Raw genomic sequence first — 23,602 nt, 5'->3', positions numbered from 1 at the left:
TGGGTCTGCTGGCCAGGTGAGACCCCCTTCTCCCCACTGCCTCCATCATCTGTGCTCTGTGCCCAGGGAGCTCCACACAGTCCCCGAGGTCGTGGCCCAGAAGGCCTTGTCACCGAGGGATGGCCAAGCAGACTGGTAAAGGCTGGGAGAGGAGGGTGCCCACCAGGATAGCCCAGGGCCCCTTGCAGGATGCTGTGAAAGACCTCTGTGTGTCAGTCCTGGCAGAGGTTTGTCCCCCTTGCCCACAGTCTTGCTTCCTTTTTCTCCTGCCAGGAAGATGTAATGTGTCTCCATCCCCTTGTCTTCCCGGATCACTCGCTACCTGCTGCGGCTGCTCAGCACACAGGAGCCACGCTGGGAGCTGCCTATCCTGGTGTTCCTTGCGGAGGTGAGCCTGATGGCCAGCGCTGCCTGCCTGAGCTGCCTCCCAGCTCTCTGCCCTCTCGGAGCCGCAGCTGCCTGGCATGGTGCCCGCGCCCTGTGCTGCTGCCTGGGCCCAGCCCCGTGCGGCTCCGGGTTCCTGCCGGCCGGCTCCCTGTCACTGCCCTGTGCCTTGCAGGTCCTCGAGTTCCTGGACTTGAGTGAACCTGGTGCCAACAGAGTCCTGCAAATTTTGTCAAGGCAGCTGCAGAGCAAGTGCAGGGAGAAACGTCGCCTGGCGCTCAGGGCCCTTCTTGAGCTCATTGAGGATCCCTCCATGGTGAGAAGGAGGCAGCGGCTGAGGCTGAGCTGGGGAATGCAGTCGCTTGGGCTTGGCAGGGCTTTGAGTGCTGGGGCAGCTGCTCCCAGCACTCCTGCCTCTCAGTTCAGCTGCTCGAGTGCTTTGGGACAGGCCTTTGGCCTCTGGGCCCTGCGGCAGCAGGATGGCGTTTCACAAACTTGTGTTCTGCACAGACTAAAAGAATGTGGTGCCTGACTGAAAGCCTTGTGGAATTCCTGTGGGATGCAGATGGAGAGATAGTTTTCATGGCAGTCATGCTACTCAGCTTTATCATCTTGGACAATGACATGCTGATGCCTGGCCCCATCACACTGCAGCTGCTTGAGGCGCTCCTGCCACTCTTTGACCACGTAAGGCTCGCTGCTCCCAGGCGCTGCCACTGGGTGCTGTCCGGACACTCTGTGCCTGGTGAATTTGCAGGCCTGTGCCAGGCTGAGCCCCGTGCAGCCAATGCTGAGGTCTTTTTTTCTTCCTTCCATACAGAACAATTGGCAGGTTCAGCTCATCTCCATACTGCTCTTCCGAACATTGGTGACTCTTCCACAGGAAAAGGAAAAAAAGGCCCTGAAGACACCCCTGCACCAGAGCCTGCTGCCCCTCATCCTCCACTGCCATGATGAGAAGCGGCTTGTGGCACAGGTAAGGACTCGTGGGCTGCTGCTGTCCCCCTGGCAGGGGGCTTGCCTGTCTCCTGACCTGGCACCTGCCGGGCTGCAGCCGCCTCCAGGCCTTGGCACAGGGACGTGGGTCCTGTGCCCTGGGCTGTGGGGCCATGTCTGCGTCTCTGCTGCTCTCCAGGCTTCTCAGGAAACTCTGCTTTGTGTGGCTGAGTTCCTGAAGAGGAGGGATCTTGAAAGACTGGTGAAGAGGCAGAATCTGTGGAAGTTCAGCGAGTGCCTGGTAAGGACAGCCTGCAAGACCCAGCCTCAGCCTGGAGAAGCCCCCTGAGCGCGGTGCTCAGTGTGCGGGGCGGGCAGCTGTGTTCCTGCCCGCTGCTGCACCCAGAGGCCGTGCGGGCTCTTCTCCAGGCTCCCGACGGAGCCCCGGCCCGGCGGGGCAGCGGGGTGGGACAGCACCGCGGCGCCCCGGGCAGCAGCCGGCCCTCTGCCCCCTGCCCTCGGGAGCCCTTGGCCAGCGGCTGCTGGCCGCGCCTCAGGGCTGTGCGGGCAGGGGAGGCCGGGGCTGGGCGCAGGCAGCGCCCCGCCCAGGGGCTGAGCCCGCGCCAACCCTTCCCTCCTGCCGCTCTCTGCAGCTGGCAGAGGACAGGAGCCGAGCGGCCGAGCAGCTGCACCGGGCTCTGCGCTACCTGCAGAGCTCACAGGAGCTGCTTTGACCATGTGGAAGAGCATCATGTGCTCGCCCTGGACTGCAGAGCCAGCGCTGCTAATATTCCTGGATGTGCTGGGGAGCTGGCCAGAGCACAGCATGTGCACCTCCGATGGGGACAAAACGGGTGTCTTTGCCCTGGCTGTGAGTTTCTGTAACTGGCTTTTGCTGTCCCCAAGGCTGCCTCTCCAGCAGCTCTCCGTCCTCCTTCCCCCACTGCATCTCCCTGCCTCAGGCGCTGGGTTGAAACCTGGCCCAGGGGCAGCTTCAGGCCCACCAGGCCCCGTGCTCCCCCTGCCAAGGTCTCTCTGGGCCGGGTTTCAACCTGTTAATTATTAATATTAACAGGTTCAACCTGTCCCATATATAGTCATCATAATGGTGGCTGCGGTTTAGGTCTGGGAGTTAACCCAAGAGGGTTGAGTACAAATGATACCTGGCAAATGGATGTCACACATGTTGCTGAGTTTGGTGGGATGAAGTTTGTGCATGTTACTATAGACACCTATCATCATTTTATATGGGCCACAACACAGTCTGGTGAGAAAGCCAGACAAGTGAAGAGGCCTTTCAGGAGCTACTTTGCTGTAATGGGAGTGCCACGCTGTTTTAAGAGAGATAACGGTCCTGCCTACTGCAGCAAAAGAATAAAGCAGTTCATGGAAATGTTGGGGATAGAACATGTTACAGGCATTCCTAATTCCCCTACAGGGCAGGCAATCGTAGAAAGAGCTAATGGTACCTTGAAAAGATATCTAGGTAAATACAAGGATATTAGAGAACCGCAAGAAAGACTGTTAAGGTGTTTATTTGTTTTAAATCACTTGTGTGTTTTTTGGGAAAGCAAGGTTCCTGCTGTAATTCGCCACTATGTACAGGAGAAAGAATGTATAAAGCAAGATGTAAGGGTAAAATACAGAGATCCCAAAACAGGACAATGGCAAGGTCCTTCTAAGGTGTTATATTGGGGCCGAGGATATCTTTGTGTCTCTACCCCTACAGGATCCTTATGGGTACCTGCTAAATGGACCCGAGCAGCTGTGTTAGATGGCACCACCAGAACTCCATCAACTGAGCACAGAAGACTGTCAGCGAATAGAGACGAAGCTGTTGATCATCCTTCGACCAATACTTGTTAAGCTGAAAGGACAGTGTAGTTTGGCTATCGACGGAGCGATTGATCCGTGTAAATCCTTAGATTATATAATTAGCCTGCTTCAAATGCTTTCTACACTTGAATTTAGAGGGCTTAGGAACCTACTTGTATTGGTTGTCAGACAGTGTGCTGCATGGGTATTGTTTTTCTGTGGGGGCTGTCAGCAAACTAAGTGGGTGCATCAGACTCAATTACCTGACTTGTGGTGCCGGAGCTGTGAATTTTATTGGCGGTTGGGCTCCTGGCAAGCAGAACTCCGGACGTTTACAGGATTACCTGGCCGCCAAGGGTTACAGTTGTATAAATCACCAGAACAGAAAATTATTGCATGGTTTAGGTGGGAAACCCAGCATTTAGTTAAACCTGCTTTGGCACAGTCCAAGTTGCATATTTTACAGACGAAGTGTGGTAGGGGTATTCCCCTTTCACAAACAAGTATAATAGGTCCAATTTCTGCAGATCAAGATCCCAACCAAGTGTGGGACAATTGTCTGAGAGACCTAAAGAGGTTAAATCTGGGCAGATCAAGGAGAAAGAAGAGGAAAGGAAAGAAGAGACATTCTTAATGACTTGTGGGAAACATGTTTATCTCCCAAATGTCTGGGTGGTTCAAAGCAGCACCTGGGGAGACCAGGGTGATATGGCACATTTATGCTTTACATTGCTAATCCTCACCCTCTTAGCAGACAGTGCAGATGCTGCCGGAGAAATGAAAACTCATCATGCATGGGCCCCACCTCAGCCTAAGACTAACATTTGGGTATCCCTGGCAAACTTAACTAACCAGGAGGCTATTTGCCTGTCATTATCTTCTCCCGGTAATCCATTTACAACTTGCTTGGTAGGGCTACCAGCAGATCCCTGGCCATGTCCCTCAGGTGTACCCACTTGCAAAACTGACAATCCTAAGACAAGTGTAGATAATTGGGACCAATGGGTTTCTTACTTCCCCATAGCACCACAGGAACCCCAAGAATTGGAGCTGTTAGGTTCAGTGATGGCAGATGTATGTATTAATTTTACCATAGAAGCCAGCTTTCAGCAAAAAAACATTCCACTATTGTAACTTCCAGCATAGCTGTGTATCGTGATGCAACAGCTTAGTGCTATTATACCACAGGGAAAGTGTCAATCTCATCAAATGACCCTATTCAACTGCCAGCAGGTTACTTCTTAATCTGTGGGGACCGTGCTTGGCCTGGTGTCCCATCGATGCTGCACGGGGGGCCATGTATAATTGGACGGCTGTCTCTGCTTACTCCCAATACGTCCATGATATTAAACATGAGCCACCGCCATCGTCAACATAAGAGAATGATCCATGCATTTACTGCTGACTGCAAAGACGATGTAAAATTTTGGTCCCCAGGGGCCATAATTGCAGCATCCTTTCTGACTCCAGTGGTGGCAGCTGCTGGTGCCCATGGTGCCCTAAATAAGTTGGGATGCTGGCTTGCAAAGCAAACCAATGCCACCTCTTTGGCACTTTCTAGCCTTTTGCTTGATGTTGATTCTATTCGTCATGAAACGCTTCAAAATAGAGCTGCGATTGACCCTCTTTTACTTGCACAAGGCCATGGCTGTGAAGAATTTGAGGGCATGTGTTGCATGAATCTTTCTGACCATTCGCAGTCTATCCATGCCCAGCTTGCTGAATTGTGAAGGTTAACTGGAAACTTACAGGTAGAATCAGGTTTCAGTATTGATGGACGGCTCTCATTGTTAGGCCTAGGATCATGGTTACGATCTGTTGTTAAAGTTAGCATTATAGTGGGCATTATAGCTCTGTTAGTAGTGTTAATTTTGCCGTGTTTTTGCATGTGCTTACAGAACATGGTGCAAAGGATGATATCTGCTGCATTTAATCAGACTATGCTTGTCCAACAGAAAAACGGGGGAAGTGTGGAGAGCTTTGTGGACAGTTGGTTAGATGAGAAAGGTCGCGTCGACATAATGCCGCTGGTTAAGCTTGAAGGGGACAAGCATAGAAGCCAGTAGTCAGTGTCCAATAACAGGCAAGGACATTGTGCCCTTGGTGCAACAGTAGGATAGGGGAGAGCATCTTTGGCAGAAATACGAAGAAAAGTTTCAATAAAATATCCACAAGAATGCAGAAGTCGGCGTAGTTGGCTGATAAGTAACTAGCCAATACTGAGCTCGCCTTTGCAACATGTATGAGCCTAATTAACACCAACATAAAGATGTGTGCCTATCAATAAAGATTTGAGATTTGCTGATCACTCAAATTGCGTGCCACATTTCTCCCGCCGGTCCCAACACCAGTATAATTTGCCACCCATAGTGGCAAATTTTAACATCTTTAATTGGTTATGGTCATAGCACACTTCACTAACATGGGAATGTGCCATGAACATTGATTCCATTTTTCCCCCTATCCGGACAGTATGATTGCATTTGTCACAGACAGCAGGAGCAATAGGCTCTGATCCTGCAGCTCGCTCATGGATTATGTGGAGTTCAGGAGTGAGGCTATTAAGGCCCATTTCCTGGGATGCAAGAATCAACACAGTGAAAATAATCCTCAGAGGGTTTAACTCTCTACCTCTTTCAAGGCCCCTTGGGTTGCATCCAAGGGCCGAGATGTAGATCTTCTCGGTAGCAGAGTTTATACCTTGGGATTTAGTGACTGATTTCTTTTGTTTCATTATTGCCTTTTGCCTCATGAGCCTTCAGATCACTATTTATTGTGGTTGTGGCCCGATTCTTTTTAATTTAGGCCAATTGGCCCCTAAGTTTGGGGATGTGTGATTACAATAGGGTTGGTGTATGTGCCTCCCCCTCTTCCAGCGACACTTAGCTTATTGCCACTCTTTTGCTTTAATTTGATATTTGTCTGGTGTCCAATTGCTCTTGTCACACTCTACTTTTTCTAATTTGGCCTTTGGTACTTCCTGCAAATCAATTCCTGCTCTTGTTCTGTGTACCCAAGTTCTCCACCGATCTTTATCATATGTTTTAATATATCCTTTCCTTAATGTAGCCCACAATGTTCTATCAGTTTCTTTTTCTATTTATTTTGTACAATTACAGCAGAGAGCATTAGGGATCTGTTGCCTTGGTAGGTTTGTACACCAATATTCTTCACACTCTATACACTTAAAACAACCCCATGGATAACACTTACAATTTGGAATAGTACATTCTACCTCTCGTGAGTACAATTGGTTTTGCAGCTTAAGGTAGGAGCATTTTCGTGACATACATCAGTCCCTTTTTAACTTGATTTTCACTTCTCCGGGGGTTGATACAATTCTCCACTGGTATTCAGCAGGTGTGTCTGTCGATGGTTCAGTCTCTGTCGGTGGTTCTGCTGGTCCCTTGATCCATGGCGCGTGGGTCCAACATTTTTCTGCGGTTCGGACAGCTGTATCAATGGTCAGCAGAGTTAAATATGCACCTTCCCACATAGGAGACAAACTTTCTTCCTTCCAGCTTTTAATTAGCACCCAGTCACCCGGTTTTATTTGGTGTATGCTAAATCCTAGAGGGGCTGATTGAGCAATTACCCCTCTTCCCTTTAATTCTAGGACATGTCCCATCTTCTGGATGTATTTTTGAATAGTCATATCGCTATTACTACTGATGTTTGGGGTACTTCCTGGGAATAGGGCATTCCATAAAGCATCTCATATGCAGAAAGTCCCGTATCTGCATTTGGAAGGGTTGTTATATTAAGTAATGCTAAAGGTAAACATTTCACCCATGACATTTTGGGTCTTAATCACCAATTTTTTCAATTGCTGTTCTATAGTTCGGTTCATTCTTTGCACCCTCCCAGAGCTCTGGGGGTGCCAAGGGGTGTGATATTCCCAAGAAATCCCCATGGCTTGTGTTACTCCTTTTATGATGCTGGAAGTAAAGTGGGGCCCTGATCAGAATCAATGACCCTGATAACGCAAATCGGGGAATAATTTCTTCCAACAACATTTTAACTACAAACTTAGCTGTGACTCAGGCAGCCGGGTAGGCCTCCACCCAATGAGTCAGTTGATTTACTAATACTAACAAGTATTTCCATCTGCCAACCCTTGGTAATTCAGTATAATCCACCAGAACCCTTTCAAATGGTCAGTAGGCTATTTTTCTACCGCCGGTTGAAGCTTGTCTCATTACCTTTTTGCTAACTATTTGAGAAGTCAAACACCCCTGGGTTATTTGTTTTACTAGCTATAAAATTCCAATACATCCATACTATTTTAAAAAATGATCACATAAGGCTCTTGTTACCCAATGAGTACGTTGGTGTAAGTGGCTTGGAATCCTTCTAGCATAAGCCTTAGGTAAAATCTCTCCCCCATCTGGTAGTACCCATTTTCCCAGCTCTTTCTTAGCTTCTAATCTTTTTATAGCTTTTTCTTCCTCTTGAGTACTATAGCTTTTTGGCAGCTCCTCTTGAATTTCCACTAGAGTGTTCAGCTGAATAGTTTCTTTTAATTTACATGCTGCATTCTTTGCAGCTTGGTCAGCTGTGTTGTTTCCTCTCACTAAGTAGCTTGACCCTCGTTGATGACCTCTTACATGTACTACTGCTATTCTCTTAGGTTCTTTCAGGGCTTCAATCACTCTGATTATTAACTCCTGATGGATCAGTTTTGTCCCTTGAGTGTTTATCGAACTTCTTTCCATCCAGATTTTTCGAAATGTGTGTACAATTCCAAAGGCATATTTTGAGTCTGTGTAAATAGTGCCCACCTTATCTTTTAAAAGTTCTAAAGCTCAGTATACAGCAAATAATTCACAAGCCTGAGCTGACCAGCTAGAACTTATTTTTCCTCATTCTATTACAGACATATTTTCTCCTTCTACAATAGCTTATCCTGAATTTCTTTTCCCTTCTATCACCCTTGATGAGCCATCGATGAAATATTTTTCCCCACTAGATAGCTCCATCTCACTTAAATCTGGTCTCCCTTTTGTTTGTAATTCAATTAATTCCACACAGTTATGAGCAAGCTCTTAAGCTGGCTCCCCATAGAGAAATTGAGCAGGGTTCTAAACCGGAGTAACCTTAAGTTCCAGTTCAGGGGAATGTATCAAGATAGCTTCATACTTTAAAATCCGGCTATCAGTGAGCCGCTTCTCTGCTTTTTGATGCAATATGCTTCTAACATTGTGAGGGGTATTGTGGGATCTCAGCACAGCAGTCCTGATGTGCAGAGTCACCGAGACAACCCTTGGGGGGCTCGGAGGTCCTAGAGTGTTGCCAGAAGTGTCTGGTGGTTGGACTTTGATCCTGCACAGGAGACGACACCTGTATGAGGATGGGAGGATCACACGGGGATAAATGGTGAAGAGATAGATTAATTATAGTGTGAAACACGGGTTTTAGAATCTCGGTACAGGGGGGTTCTAGGGAGACAAGATGGAGGAATTAGGGCGTGTCCTGTCCTTCTTCTTCTTGTCGTCCATCTTCTGTGGTGGTGGTGGCACTTTGAGATTGGTTCTTACTGAATGTGCACTTGTCAATAAGGGTGAAAGGTATTGGGGAGAAAAGGTAAATATCTTATACGTAGTTTTGGGTATAAAGATAAGTGACTGCCCCGAGGGCAGTCAGTGTGCTCATGGCTGACATGCTGTGCAGACCTCTGTCAGGCTGAGAGAAGATATTGTAGATAAGAATTAATAAATACTGAAGACCGAAAAAAACCTGAAGACTCCTTTCGTCCTTTGGAGCGCGGGCTGCCCCAAGGCCATCCCGAGCCTTTCCAGGCCATTAAAAACAGCCGAGAACGGGACAGGGTATATACTGTTAATGGAGCTCCAAATGTAACTTTCTTTGCTTCTTCTACCAGAAGAGCTGTTGCTACTATAGCTTGTAAACATATTGGCCATCCTCGACTAACAGGGTCCAGTAACTTTGAATAATACCTCACCGGCTTTTTGTCTCCTCCCCAGTCCTGGGTGAGCACTCCATAAGCAATTTGCTCAGCAGTATTTACAAATAATTGAAAAGGTTTAGCTAAGTTAGGAAGGCTGAGTACTGGGGCTTGAATTAGAGCATCTTTCAAATTCTTAAATTGTTTTTCATCCTCCTGGTTCCATTTCATTGTATTGACTGTTAGTTTTTCATACAAAAATTTCACCTTTTCACTATATCCATCTATCCATTGTCTACAATATCCCAATAACCCTAAGAGCTGTCATATACCTCCCTTTTGGTATTAGGTGAAGGTAGAATTAGTATTCCCGATATTCTCTCAGGATCAAATTTCTTTGTTCCTTTACTCAGCCAGTGACCTAGATATTTCACTTCCTCTTCAGCAAATTGTAACTTAGCCCTCGAAACCTTTAGGCCTTTCTTTCCCAAGAAATTCAACAGACTGATTGTTGCTTCTCTCACTTGCTCCTGATTCTCTCCTGCAATTAATAGATCATCTACATATTGTACTAGTTTAGTTCCTTCTGGTCTTTCAAAATCTTGTAAAATTCTTTCTAAAGCCTGACTGAAAAGATTTGGGGATTCCGTAAAACCCTGTGGAAGGACCGCCCACCTTAATTGCTGTCTTCTCCCTGTGTCTGGATCTTGCCACTCAAAGGCGAAATAGTTTCTGCATCCCTCTTCTAAAGGACAGGACCAAAAGGCATCTTTCAAATCCACTACACTATACCAAGTATAGTCAGAGGAGACCTGACTTAGTAATGCATACGGGTTAGCTACCACAGGAAATCTTGTGGCTTTTCGTTGATTGACAGCCCTCAGGTCTTGGACTAAAATGGTAGCTGCTGTCACTTTTCTTCACAGGGATCATGCGGGTATTGTGGGGTGACATACATTCTTCTAACTTGCCCTGCCCTAAGTGTTCTTCAATTACTGGCTTCAGCCCTCGCCTCTTATCTAGTGGAATAGGGTATTGTCTCAGTCTTATAGGAAACTCAGCGTTTACAATGGTGATTTTTAAAGGTTCTATATCCAATTTACTGATCTCCCCAGGAGTGGACCAGACATCAGGATGTATTTTACTCTCATCCTGGTCTGTCAGTTTGTACATCTGTACCATTAGTTGATAATTTTGGGGTTGAATACCAATTTTTAATGAAAGAATCAGGTCTCTCGCCAAAAGATTGCATTCTGCTTCTGAAACTAGTAATAAATCACTAATATCCACTTTTCTCTTTGCTTCAATCAGTACTTCTTCAATAATGGGAACCTTAAAGGCCTCCCCTTTTGCTCCAATTACATGAGCTGTTTTCCCGCTGATTTTGCATCCCTTTGGTAATCTTTACACTGTTGATCTTTCAGCAGCCGTATCTACTAAAAAAGTGACTTCTTCACCTTGGGGACCTACTTTTAATTTTATCAAGGGCTCTTGTGATGGTCTGGTCCCTAATAAATAGAGCCCCTGACACCTCTAATCCTCTACAAACACATTTTGGTCTGCCTCCCAATTCTTGCAAACCCTTTTAACATGTCCTTCCATACCACAGTAAAAGCAGGTAGGTTTTTTAGAACTCTCACCTGCTATTTTCCTCGTGGTTTTAGCATCCCCTGAAGATGCACTGCACTGAACCTCCTTTACTGCAGCCACGAAAACCTTATCTTTAGCTTTCGCCTTTTCTTCATCTCTGCAGACATAAACTCTCTGTGCTTCCTTAACAATTCTTGCATACCTCTCTCCTGCCAGCTGTCTAACTTTTCAAGTTTCCTTCTAATATCCTCCCATGATTTTGCCACAAACTGAGTTTTGATTAATTCTTCCCCCACTGCTGTGTCAGGATCTAATCTCAAAAACATTTATATACTCTTCCTTACTCTTTCTAACCAATCTATGAGTGACTCATCTTTCCCCTGATGTTCATCCAGGGCCTTGCTAACATTTTGCCCTCCAGGGATTGCTTCTCGAATCCCCTGAATATTTATATTCCTGAGATCCACCATATTCTGCCTATCCTGATCATTGTTATGGTCCCAGTTAAGGGCTGCCAGGGGCCATTTCATTTCTCCTAAAGGTCCCTGCTGGTGGTCTCTATCTGAAATTCTCATGCCAGCCTGTCTTATCAGCTGTCTCTCCTCTGCTGTAAATAAAATACTTAAAATTGACTGAATCTCTGTCCAGGTGTAAATACTGGGTCCTAGAAACTGATCTAACCTTTCAGACACCCCTAGAGGAATCTTCAAGTAACCTTCCCATTTCTTTTTTAGAAGCCCTTACATCCCCGGTGTTCAGGGGTGCTGACACACACCCAATGACTGGTCTCCCTTGAGTTCCTACTAATGGTACTTCCCACAATGGGTACAGCTGCCCCCCCTTGCCTTCTTTATTACTATCCCCAATGCTTTCTGCTTGTGCCCTTTCCTGGCTTCTCGATCTGTGTGCTGGTGGTGAATCAAGTACCGGGAGCAGAGCCACCGGGGCTTGTGGCAGCAGCAGTGGAACCACCGGGGCTTGTGGCAGCAGCAGTGGAACCACTGGGGCTTGTGGCAATGGGAGTGGAACCACCGGGGCTTGTGGCAATGGCAGTGGAGCCACCGGGGCTGATGGCAATGGCAGTGGAGCCACCGGGGCTTGTGGCAATGGGAGTGGAACCACCAGGGCTTGCAGTGCAGGGGGTGCTGGAATGGGTGCAAAGGGTGCCAGGTTAGGTGCTTGATGAGGCACCTCTGCCAGTGCAGCTGGCTGTGGTACATAAGGGGGCGAAGGTTATCTAAAGGGTCCCACTGATCCCTTTTCTTTTTGGTTTTTAATGCATACAGGGGAGTAGGACAGGACCATGCCATAAAGCAGCACAATCGCTTTCTTCTTGGTTAATAGGGTCTTTTTTATTTACATAGGCATTCAGGGCCTTACAGATCCACCCTTCAGACGACCCGTACATTGGCCAGTATAAATTATCAGGTCGTATCATTTCCTTAGTCCATTCTACCATACAATATTGTATCATTTTCTCTTTACTTTTTCCTCTCCTGGATTCACATTTGTCCCACAATTTTAACATTACCCCAAGGGGGCTGTCCTGGGGTATATCTGGCAAAATGTTCTCTCTTTTTCCAGTACTTTCAGTACCTTTATTTTCCTGCTGGTTTATACCAGCTCCTGGGTATTTGGTCTGGCATTGACCCATTTTTCCTCTGAACGGGTGTTCCCTCACTCACTCTGATCTCACTCGTTCAGACCTTAGTCCTTTCTTGTCAGGAATTTCCCTAATAACAACACCTTTTCCCTTCTAAAGCCTCCCGCCTCTGATTCTCTACCGGGAAAAGAAAACAAATTCCTCTCCATAATTATTATCTTATCTCACCACCCCCAACCTTTTACATACAGAGAATCCTTTTCCACACACTTTGTTCCTTCACCTGCCGCCCCCCTCGTGGGGTAGCGGAACTGAGGTTAGAAGAACTCCTCACTCGTGTCGTGACTAGGTCACGTCTCATACACACACCATTCACACTCTTACACACCTACACCCGTTCTTATCCCACCAAACCAAGCGATACTTACAGCCTCCTTTTCTTGCCTGGGTCTTTGTGCACGAGTTTTTACAGGTGAATTTACTGCAGTCTACTCCGGGAGCTCAAAATTCATTGCTCATAATTTACCATATGGATTTCCTATTCCCTGAGAGATTCCCCCGTCACTCAGGGCCACCAGAGGCAGAAGCCTACAAGGTGGGGTGCCTCCCTGAGATCAGGAGTCTCCCTCAATGGATTTGGAAACTCCTGGCAAACGCAGCAAATTTGTTATGAATAAGAAGCTTGACTAGGCCAATATTCAAGCAGCAATCAATTTATTATTTAATATGGTAAAGTATGAGCAATACAGAGCCGGGTACAGTGGGGGAAGTTTTCCCTCCAACTGCACACCGATAATTGATCATTACAAGTTTTTATAGGGGTACTCATCAGGTTTTTTTTCAACAGTTTCTATTTCCAATCTTTTACTCATCAGCAATTTTTATTCCAACTTATTACATCACAATTCTATACACTATTGTGATTTTAATTTCTCAGGATGTATTTTCAAAGGAGTATCCCCAGATGGTGATGGTCAGGTTTCCAAAAGAAGAAAGACGAATCCCATCTAGTGGGGTCCACCTCCCCAGATGTGTCCACCTTTTAATTGCAGAGACTATAAATCATAACAGTGATGTTTAGCTTCCCTTTGGTCGAACCCATACATTCTTGAGGTGATGTTCATCTTCCTTTCTCAAGCTGTTTTTCTCTGCTTCACTAAGGCGTGAGATAAGCATATTTCCTTTACATATATTCCAAAGCTATAGTTTCAAGATACAAGTAATATTTCAAAATTATACTTCAAAAGGTTATTATTGCAAAGCTTTTATATGGATTAAATGCAAGCAAAAAGCAACATCCTTACCACCTTAATTCCAATGCTCCTAAATTAACCAGGGTTAATTGCAAACAAAAGATAGGTTCATAGGCCTTTTTCCATGCTTTATTTTCCTCAGTTATTATTAGAATTTGCAACTATTCTGTGGAGAGATTTATTCATAATTGGTTAGCTGAGAAAGGCCATACTGACATAATGCCGCTGGTTAAGCTGAAGGAGAAAAGTCAGCAGTCAGCAAGCTCAAAGGAAAGGTCAGCAGTGACCTTGCTGCAACATGAGGATAGGGAGTAGAGATTAGTCCTGGATATATCCTAAGAATATGTAGAAAGTATCAAGAGTAGAACCATAGGAATGTAGAAGTAGGCATAGATGCTGATATGTAACTGACCAATCCTGAGCTCAACTTTTGCAATATGTATGAAGCTCATTATGAACTGTATTTAACCCGCCGTACTGATCAATAAAATTAAGCCTGTGATGATCAAACTGATGTCCTGGTCTCCTTCTGTCGACAAATGGTGGAGAATGTGGGCATAACCGAATCTCTGCCCTTTTTTCTCGGATTAAAAGAAAAAGGGGATTACGCCACAGTCGAGGAAGTTGGGTTTGGGTCCTTGCAGCCGGGACGGTGCCGGAATTTGAAGCACCCTTGGGGTTCACAACGGTGAATCAAGCCAATACGTGTCCACCGGAGCCTGGAAAGCTGCAACAGCGCGCGCTGATTAATAGGTATGGATAGGCAAGCGGCATATGATTTATTCACCGCCTATTTAGAGCGGCGAGGGATAAAAGGGATAGATTTAAAAAAGGAGTTACCAGGGTTATTAGCCTATGGCCATGCTAAGGGTATCTTCTCTAACCCTCATACAGTTCATGAGCTAGCAGAGTGGAAGAAGTTTGGGGAAATACTGTGGGATACAGTGCTAGACGATGATAAGTCAGCAAAGAAATTCGGGAAGTTATGGCGGGTGGAGTATAACACGTTACTTCAGCAGGTCTCTGAGAGAAAGGCAGCAGAAAGGGCAACAGAAGCTCATAAGAGGAATATAGGGTATGGTCATGAACATGATCCCCTGGCACCTTCTGTAACTAAGATACTTATGCCTAAGAGTCCCCAGCAACGTGGTGTGGAGGATTTTCCTATAGGCACAGTGGAACCGTCTGCACCTTTCCTGTCAGAGGGGGAGGGCGAGTCGGATGGTGGGGGTAAGAGCAAACCAGCTTTGCCTCTGCCACCAGCTTCAGGCGGGTCGGATGGTGGGGGTGGGAGCAAGCCAGCTTTGCCTCCGCCGCCAGCCTTGCCTCCGCCGCTTCCCCTCAGCGAGCCGGCTCCGGTTACAGCTTCGGTGGGGGGGTCGATTCCCCCGCACGAGCCGGCTCCGCTTGAGTCGGCTCCGGTTTCACTGTCAGCTCCAGCGGGGGGGTTGCTTCCCCTGCTTCCCCCACGCGAGCCAGCCCCTGCTTCACTGCCTTCCCCGCGCGAAAACTCGGTGTCTGTACTGAAGCGCCAGCAGTATAGCACCCTTAAAGAGTCAGATCCCATCCCAGGGGCGCACCGTGATCCATGGGGGGAGATGGCTAAACAGAGGAGGGAAGCTTGGGCTGCTTTGGCAAAAGAAGTAATGCAAATGGGGGATGGTGAGGCGGTGGAAATAGCTTCTAGTCTTGCATGTCCAGTTACATACACACCACAGTATGATGCACAGGGGAACCTTACGCATAATATAGCAGAATATACTCCCTTAGATTGGAAGCTGTTAACTCAGCTACGTTCTACAGTTAGTCAGTTTGGAGTAAAAAGTGAACCTGTTAGGCAAATGTTAGATTATCTTTTTAATACTCAGGTTTTATGTCCTAATGATTTGAGAGGAATAGTTCGGTTGATATTCACTCAGCATCAGCAGTTATTGTTTAACGCCCTTTGGCAAGCTTTGGTGAATGAGTTGGTTGCTGTACAACGAGCCCAGGGAGACCCATTACATGGAGTGACAGTAGAGGAGCTGATGGGCTTAGGGGCATATTTGCGTACAGAGGCACAGATGATATCGGGAGCAGATAAACTTAGAGAGTCTATGCGGTTAGTGCGTGCTGCAATAGACATTGTTAAAGAGCCAGGAGGGTTACCGGCTTATATGGGTATTAAGCAAGGAAGGGAAGAATCATTTGGAAATTTTATTGATAGAGCAGCTACTGCTATAGATCCGGCTGGTGTTGCAGACTACATGAAGGGGGCGCTATTGAAGCAGTGTGCTTGCAAAATAGCAATCCAGCAACCCAGAGAGTGTTAGCTACTTTAGAGGCAAATTGGACTATTGAGGAAGCATTAGAGCGAATGGCATTAATGCCAACAGCTTCACAGGCATTTATAGCAGAAGCTCTAAAGGAATTAGGATTAGGGTTACAAAAGCAAGCAGAGTCTACTCAGAATCAGGTGTTAGCTGCTCTTGCTCCTCTCCTAAGCGGCTCACTGGCATTCACACAAGGAGGTTCAAAACCATTCCTCAAGTGTTACCAATGCGGCAACGAAGGACACACACGCTGAACATGCCGAGCGACTGGCATATGGTGTCAACACTGCCGATCCAGCTCCCACAACACTACAGCTTGTAGGCGCCAGTCGGGAAACCATCCACAGAGCGCGCATCTCGGGGGCCGCGCCCAGACACAAGTTGCCGCCGTGACATCGGGGACACCAGCAGCTGCCGTGACATCGCTGCCACCTCCTGTCTGCAACCTGACACAACCGGGAGCCTCGGTTTGGAATTATCAGCAGCAGTAGATGTCACACTAATGACAAACCGGCCTGAGAGGATACCCACTGGAGTAAAGGGTCCTCTTATATTAAATGGACAAACATGTGGAGCATTATTGCTGGGACGTTCCTCTATAACTATGTTGGGATTATTTGTTTTGCCTGGTGTTATCGATGCGGACTTTACAGGGGAAATACAAATTATGGCTTACACCCTTTATCCTCCGAATAAAATTACAAAAGGACAACGCATTGCACAATTGGTACCACTGTCACAAATGACATCAGGAATACAATCATTTACTGGGCAAGCACGGGATGAAAAAGGTTTTGGCTCTACTGGTGTTACACTTTTAACTGTGGATTTACAAAATAGACCAAAGCAAAAAGTTGAAATTACTTATGGGCATCAAAGCATAACCCTTTATGGATTATTGGATACAGGAGCAGATACCAGCATCATTTCTCCAGAAGCGTGGCCACAACATTGGCCTCTATTTCCATCATCAAACATGCTCACAGGAGTAGGAGGATTTACATTGGCAAGCAGATCGCCGTCTTTGTCTGTGTGCATTGAGAATCAACAAGTATCTGCTGTGTTTTCAATTGTTCAACTGCCTCCTACAGTTTCCTGCTTAATTGGACGGGACATTTTAACACAATTGGGACTGGTGTTAACTAATCAGCACCCTTTGGGGTAATTGCCATTGCTTGGACTTTCCCCATTTCACTCACCTGGAAAACGGATACACCGGTGATGGTTAAGCAATGGCCATTAAAAGGGGAGAGTCTTATGCATGCCCATGAATTGGTACAGGAACAATATACAAAGGGACACCTACGACTATCCACAAGCCCTTGGAATACACCTATTTTTGTAATCAAAAAGAAATCAGGGAAATATCGTTTGATACATGATTTGAGGGCTGTAAATGACCAAATGGAACCAATGGGGGCTTTACAGCCTGGCCTTCCAAATCCAGCTATGATTCCAGAACACTGGCCACTTTTAATTATTGACCTAAAGGATTGTTTTTTCACTATTGGCCTGCATCCTGATGACATGAAGAGATTTGCTTTTACTTTATCAGCAATAAATCGTGGAGAACAGATAAAAGATTTGAATGGACATCTCTTCCACAGGGCATGCGCAACTCCCCCACTTTATGTCATCTTTATGTTGATGCTGCATTACAGCCACTACGTCGCAAATGGCCAGCAACTATAATATATCATTACATGGACGATATTTTGTTTGCACAGCAACAGCCATTCTCCTCTTTACAGATTAACACCATTAAAAATACTCTTGCTGCATATTCACTTGTTATTGCTGCAGAGAAAATTCAGACTACTAGGCCCTGGAAATATTTGGGATGGACTCTGACGGATCAAATAGTAATACCACAAAAATTGGAATTACAATTGGACATTAAAACTCTACATGATGCACAGAAGTTGCTGGGAGACTTACAGTGGCTGAAGCCTATTGTGGGAATACCAAATCATTTATTAGAAACCCTACGGCCTTTGTTAAAAGGCGTGGACCCTACTACTCCTGTATACCTGACAAAGGAGCATCATCTTGCTTTGCAGCAAATTAGTAATTGTGTACAGCAAGGGTATGTGTCTCGTCGACAACTCGACCACCCCATTGACCTTACTATCTGGAATAGCCCTTGCCACTTGCTTGGTGCTCTCTCTCAGTTGCAAAAGAAAACGGGGGAGATACGGGTGTTGGAATGGTTATCACCACCACTACAGCACAAGAAAACAATATCTTCAAAAATTGAATAATTGGCTGCATTAATCAAAAAGGGGCGTCTCAGAATTCTTGAAGTGGATGGTAGAGAACCTGCTACTATTAGATTGCCTATGGAAAAAGAAACCTTGGACTGGTACTTGATTAATTCGAAGAATTTACAAGAAGCATTATTAATGTCACCTGCTAAAGTAGAGACTAGTAAATTAGTGCCTAGAGTTTTGCAATGGATGACAGAATGGAACTGGATCACTCGACCTTTGAGAGAAGAAAACCCCATAGACGGAGCTATTACAGCTTTTACAGATGCAGGAAAGAAATCAAGGCGTGCTGCTGTTACCTGGCAAGAAAAGGGACAATGGAAGCATCAACTCCTCACAGCAGACCCTGCAGATAGCTTACAAACTTTGGAATTGTTAGCAGTAGTATGGGCGGTGTCCAACTTACAGGAGCCTTTAAATGTGGTCACAGACTCTATGTATGTTGCAGGAGTAGTCAAACAAATAGAGGAAGCAGCAATTAAGGAAGTTAATAATAAACGATTGTATGAGTTACTGATACAGTTAAGGAAGGCTTTACGAGAAAGAAATGCAGCATATTCTGTGATTCATATTAGGAGTCTTAAGTGGTCTGAAGGTTTAGGAGAAGGGAATGAACGTGCAGATAGATTGGTTACCCTACCCATTGATAATTCTTGTCCTATTGACAAGCACACATTGGCCAGAGAAGCACATAGTAGATATCAAAATGCAAGAGGTTTAGCAAAACACTTTGAGCTGAGTTTGTCAGAAGCCAAGGCCATTGTCAGAGCATGTCCAACATGTAGTTATCATAATGGTGGGATAGGTCTAGGCATTGGGGTTAATCCTCGAGGTTTAGAAATAAATGAGATATGGCAAATGGATGTTACACACATAGCTAGATTCGGTAAAGTCAAGCATGTGCACATCACCATAGATACATATAGTCATTACATATGGGCTACAGCTCAGGCAGGAGAGAAAGCTATACATGTTATCAGACACCTGTTAAGTTGTTCCGCTGTTATGGGAGTTCCAAAGAGTATCAAAACCGATAATGGTCCAGCTTATGTAAGTGCTAGGGTTCGGAAATTTTTGAATCAGTGGTCTGTTAAGCACGTGACAGGCATTCCACACTCTCCTACTGGACAGGCAATAGTGGAAAGAGCAAACGGTACCCTTAAGCAGTATATTGAAAAACATCAAGATTTGGCAGATCCACAAGCATGTTTGGCTAAGGTTTTGTATGTGATTAATCATTTATGCATTTTTGGGGAAGATGATACCCCTCCCGCAATGAAGCATCATCCGAGGTCAGGACAGGAAAATACTAAGGAAACAGAGGTCTGGGTTAAGTATAAGAACCCAAGAACAGGATTATGGGAAAAACCTGCAAAAGTATTATATTGGGGTCGGGGGTATCTTTGTGTTTCCTCACCTACAGGGCCTTTGTGGGTGCCTGCTAAGTGGACTATACCTGTTTTTGATGCAGCCTCTGGTGGATCGCCTTACGGAGGAGGACAAGGAGCGACTGGGGAAGAAACTGCTTCTAGTCCTACAACCACTACTGTTACAATTGAAGGGGCACTCAGAAGCGGTGGACAGAGCACTGACACATCACTACCGGACAGCCCAGGAGTTGATTCGTTTCATTGACTCCTTATCAACTTTTCGCTTAACAAATCCAGCGAAAGTACATTGCCTTGACTGTCACAATCCACATTGTGCTGCCTGGATAGCTCTACGTTGTGGGGGTTGTGAAAGAACTTTTTGGGTAGAACAATCATTATTACGGGATTTGTGGTGTCATACTTGTGAACACGAACACACGTGGGGCAAAAGCTGGCAAGATGAATTATGGAGACAAACAGGGCAAAACGCATATATAGCTTTAAATCTTTATGGGTCTACTGAACAGAAAGTTCTTGCTTATTATCAATGGGAAATACAATGTATTGTAAATAGAATTAAGGTTCAAAGTAAATCACGTATAGTTTTTATAAGGTGTAGGAAATTAGTGCCTTTAACACAGCATTCAGTTGTAGGACCCTTCCAAGGGGATCCTGATAGAGCATTAGATTGCTGCATTGACAAGTTGCAAAAATTGAGTTTGCAAGTGGCAGGACCAGTAAAATCAGGAGCAGCAAGATTGAAGACAGATAAGAAAAGGAAGGCAAAAAGGGAACGGTCTCATTTGAATAAGGATATCAGTGATTGCTAATTAATTTTCTATGATTAGAATAATTTTACAGTTGTGGGACCCTCAGGAGGATATAGTTGTTGAGGAGGATAACGAACAAGAACTATGATTACGAAATAAGATACGCCTTGTGTTAAAGAAAGACCTTGAGCTGTTAGCCTCATACAGTAAAAAAGCTGAAGAGGCTTTGCGATCACCACCATTGAATTGGTTGCATTGGGTTGAAGAACCAGACCTTTATACTGGTCCTTACTTACATTCACTTCCTTGTTATGTTTGCAAAAAGGATAAAGATAAATGCTATGCATAGGTAGCTTTGCATTGTGCAGATTGTAATCAGGTTTATTGGTATTCACAGAGGTCAATAGGATATTTATGGTGTGCACCTTGTTTTGGAAAGTGGATTCGAAATCATATCTGGGTTAGAGCTCTTGAACAAAGTACTGGCCTGCCAGGACGGACAGGATTACAGCTTTTTGAGAGTGCAGAACAAGTGGTTATAGCATATCTTAGGTGGAAGTTGCAGGAAAACCTTAGAATATTTGAAATTAATAAAGCCTGACGCATCATAGCAGCTCGCTGTAAAGCTGATTTGCCTTCAAACTTATCTCATGCTATACTTGTGAGCAAGGATGCTGATTTAGAATTAGATCAGTATGTTCAAAAATTGACTCAGCCTTACAATAGACAATCTAGCAAACCAGGGAAAAGACAGCGAAGAAAGGAAAAACAAAGCAAGCAGAAGGAAGCAAAGGAGAAGCAAAGCAAGCAGAAAGAAAAATGAGGTTTGTTCTTGTTATACTGCTCAATGCTGTAGCAAGTGAAGCAGTAGGAGTAACTCACTTTAGTCAACCAAGGGAAAATTTATGGGTGACACTTGCTAATCAAACTAACCAATCATCACTTTGTCTTAGTCTTGGAGGAGTCACTAACCCATTTCGAACATGCCTGGTGGGACTTCTGGTGGTGTCTCCTGGAGAATTTTGTAGTTTGATAAACAATCAAACCTTATGTATGTCTAACATGTCAAACATCACATTGCCGGTGCAACAAGGGTATACTGCAGGTCAGAGTGATGTCTATCATCAATGCTTACTAATCCAATCACTTAACACCTCTTTGCATTCTCCTCCTGAAGAACTGGATCTTTTTGGAAGTACAAATGCCAGCATATCTAACACTACAGCTGGTGGATGGTTTAGCTTCAAACTTTTGGGTGCTCAGAATTTAAACCAACCTAAAGAAACATGGGCCACCCTAGATTCATCCCTGAATGTGAGTGAATTCTCTCCACAACATTACAGTCAATGTAACAGCACAAATATCACAGCACCAATGAAATTACCCACAGGAATATTTTTGATTTGTGGAGACAGGGCATGGAATGGTATACCAGCTAAACCACAGGGTGGACCCTGTTTTTTGGGAAAATTCTCACTGTTTCATTCTAATGTGTCCTTGCTAATGCAGCTGAGTCAAAATTCAAACAGGAGAAAACGTAGCATCCATGACTTAGACTGCAGCAAGATAGGAGATCCACGGTTTTGGGGCACATTCAAACAGTTGGTAGTTTCAACTATCTTGCCAGGAGGATCTGCCAATAAAGCCATGAATTTAGCAAAACAATTAGGATGCTGGGCAAAGGATGAGCTGAACAAGACATCACAAATTCTAGACATGTTAACTGCAGATGTGCAAAGTGTTAACCATGCTGTTTTGCAAAATAGAGCTGCTGTAGATTTTTTGTTCTTAGCACAAGGGCATGGATGTGAAGAGTTCGAGGGAATGTGTTGCATGAATCTGTCTGATCATTCGGTGTCCATTCACACTAAGATAAAAGAACTGCAACAGGGACTTCACAAACTTAAGGAAGAAGACGGTTTAGGAATTGACGAATGTCTTAAAGGCTTAGGACTTGGGCCATGGCTGAGGAACCTTGTGATCTATGCTATAGGACTTCTGGGTGTAATTTTACTGTTTTTGCTTATTTTACCTTGTATCTTTAACTGTATTCAAAACATGGTCAGTCGTACAATAGCAAAAACATGGCAAACTAATCTCCTTGCTCAAGAAGAAAACGGGGGAAATGTGGAGAGACTTATTAATAATTGGTTAGCTGAGAAAGGCCACACTGACATAATGCCGCTGGTTAAGCTGAAGGAGAAAAGTCAGCAGTCAGCAAGCTCAAAGGAAAGGTCAGCAGTGACCTTGCTGCAACATGAGGATAGGGAGTAGAAATTAGTCCTGAATATATCCTAAGAATATGTAGAAAGTATCAAAAGTAGAACCATAGGAATGTAGAAGTAGGCGTAGATGCTGATATGTAACTGACCAATCCTGAGCTCAACTTTTGCAATATGTATGAAGCTCATTATTAACTGTACTTAACCCGCCGTACTGATCAATAAAATTGAGCCTGTGATGATCAAACTGATGTCCTGGTTCCCTTCCGTCAACACTATTCCATTGTTGATGTCCATACATTTTGCATTCGCAAGTACACACTTCGCCTGTTTGTACCTGACACGAAACACAGCTTTGCATCTCACAAGCTGAGTGCTCTTTAGCAGTTTAGAGAAACCTGGGATGTCACTGTGGAACCATTGTCAGTGCCGGTGACATCAGCGTTCTTTAGCAGTGCAGAAACACAGGGGATGTCAGCACAGAGCTGCTGTCATTGCCTGTGACCTCACTGCTCTTTAGGAGCACAGCGGCCACTGGCTGGTCACGATGGAGCCCCTCTGAGTGGCTGTGACAAAGCACTTCTTTAGCAGCCTGGAGCCCCCTGGGATGTCCCTGTGGAGTTCCTCTAACAGCATGTGACCTTATGGCTCTTTTGCAACCTTGGACACATTGGAGTGTCACTGCAGAGCCTGTGAGTGCCTGTGACATTACACCTCTTTAGCAGCATGGAGACTTCTAGGATGACACCATGGAATCCCTATGAGTGCCTGTGATATCACGGCTGCTTAGCAGCCTGGAGACACTTGGGATGCTGCCACTGAGACCCTGTGACAGCGTGTGAGGTCGGTGCAGTTTAGCAAACAGGGGACTCCTGGGATGTCCTCATGGAGCCCTTGGGATTGGACATGACCTCAGTGTTCTTTAGGAGCTTGGAGACCTCTGGGATGTCACCACAGAACCTCAGCGAGTGCCTGTGCCAAATGGGCCCCTTAGCATGTCAAGACACCTCTGTTGTTCTCATGGACACCAGTGACTGCCTGTGACCTTGCAATTCTTTGGAAGATGAAAGAGCTCTGGGATGTCACCGTGGATGTCCTGTGCCTGTTTGTGATCTCTCTCCTTCCGAGCAGGCTGGAGACAACTCTGATATCACCAGGGAGTGGAGTGCGGTGGT

The sequence above is a fragment of the Melospiza melodia genome, unplaced genomic scaffold (assembly GCF_035770615.1).
Source record: "Melospiza melodia melodia isolate bMelMel2 unplaced genomic scaffold, bMelMel2.pri scaffold_54, whole genome shotgun sequence".
NCBI classification, from domain to species: Eukaryota; Metazoa; Chordata; class Aves; order Passeriformes; family Passerellidae; genus Melospiza; species Melospiza melodia.
This window is presented reverse-complemented; position numbering follows the sequence as displayed.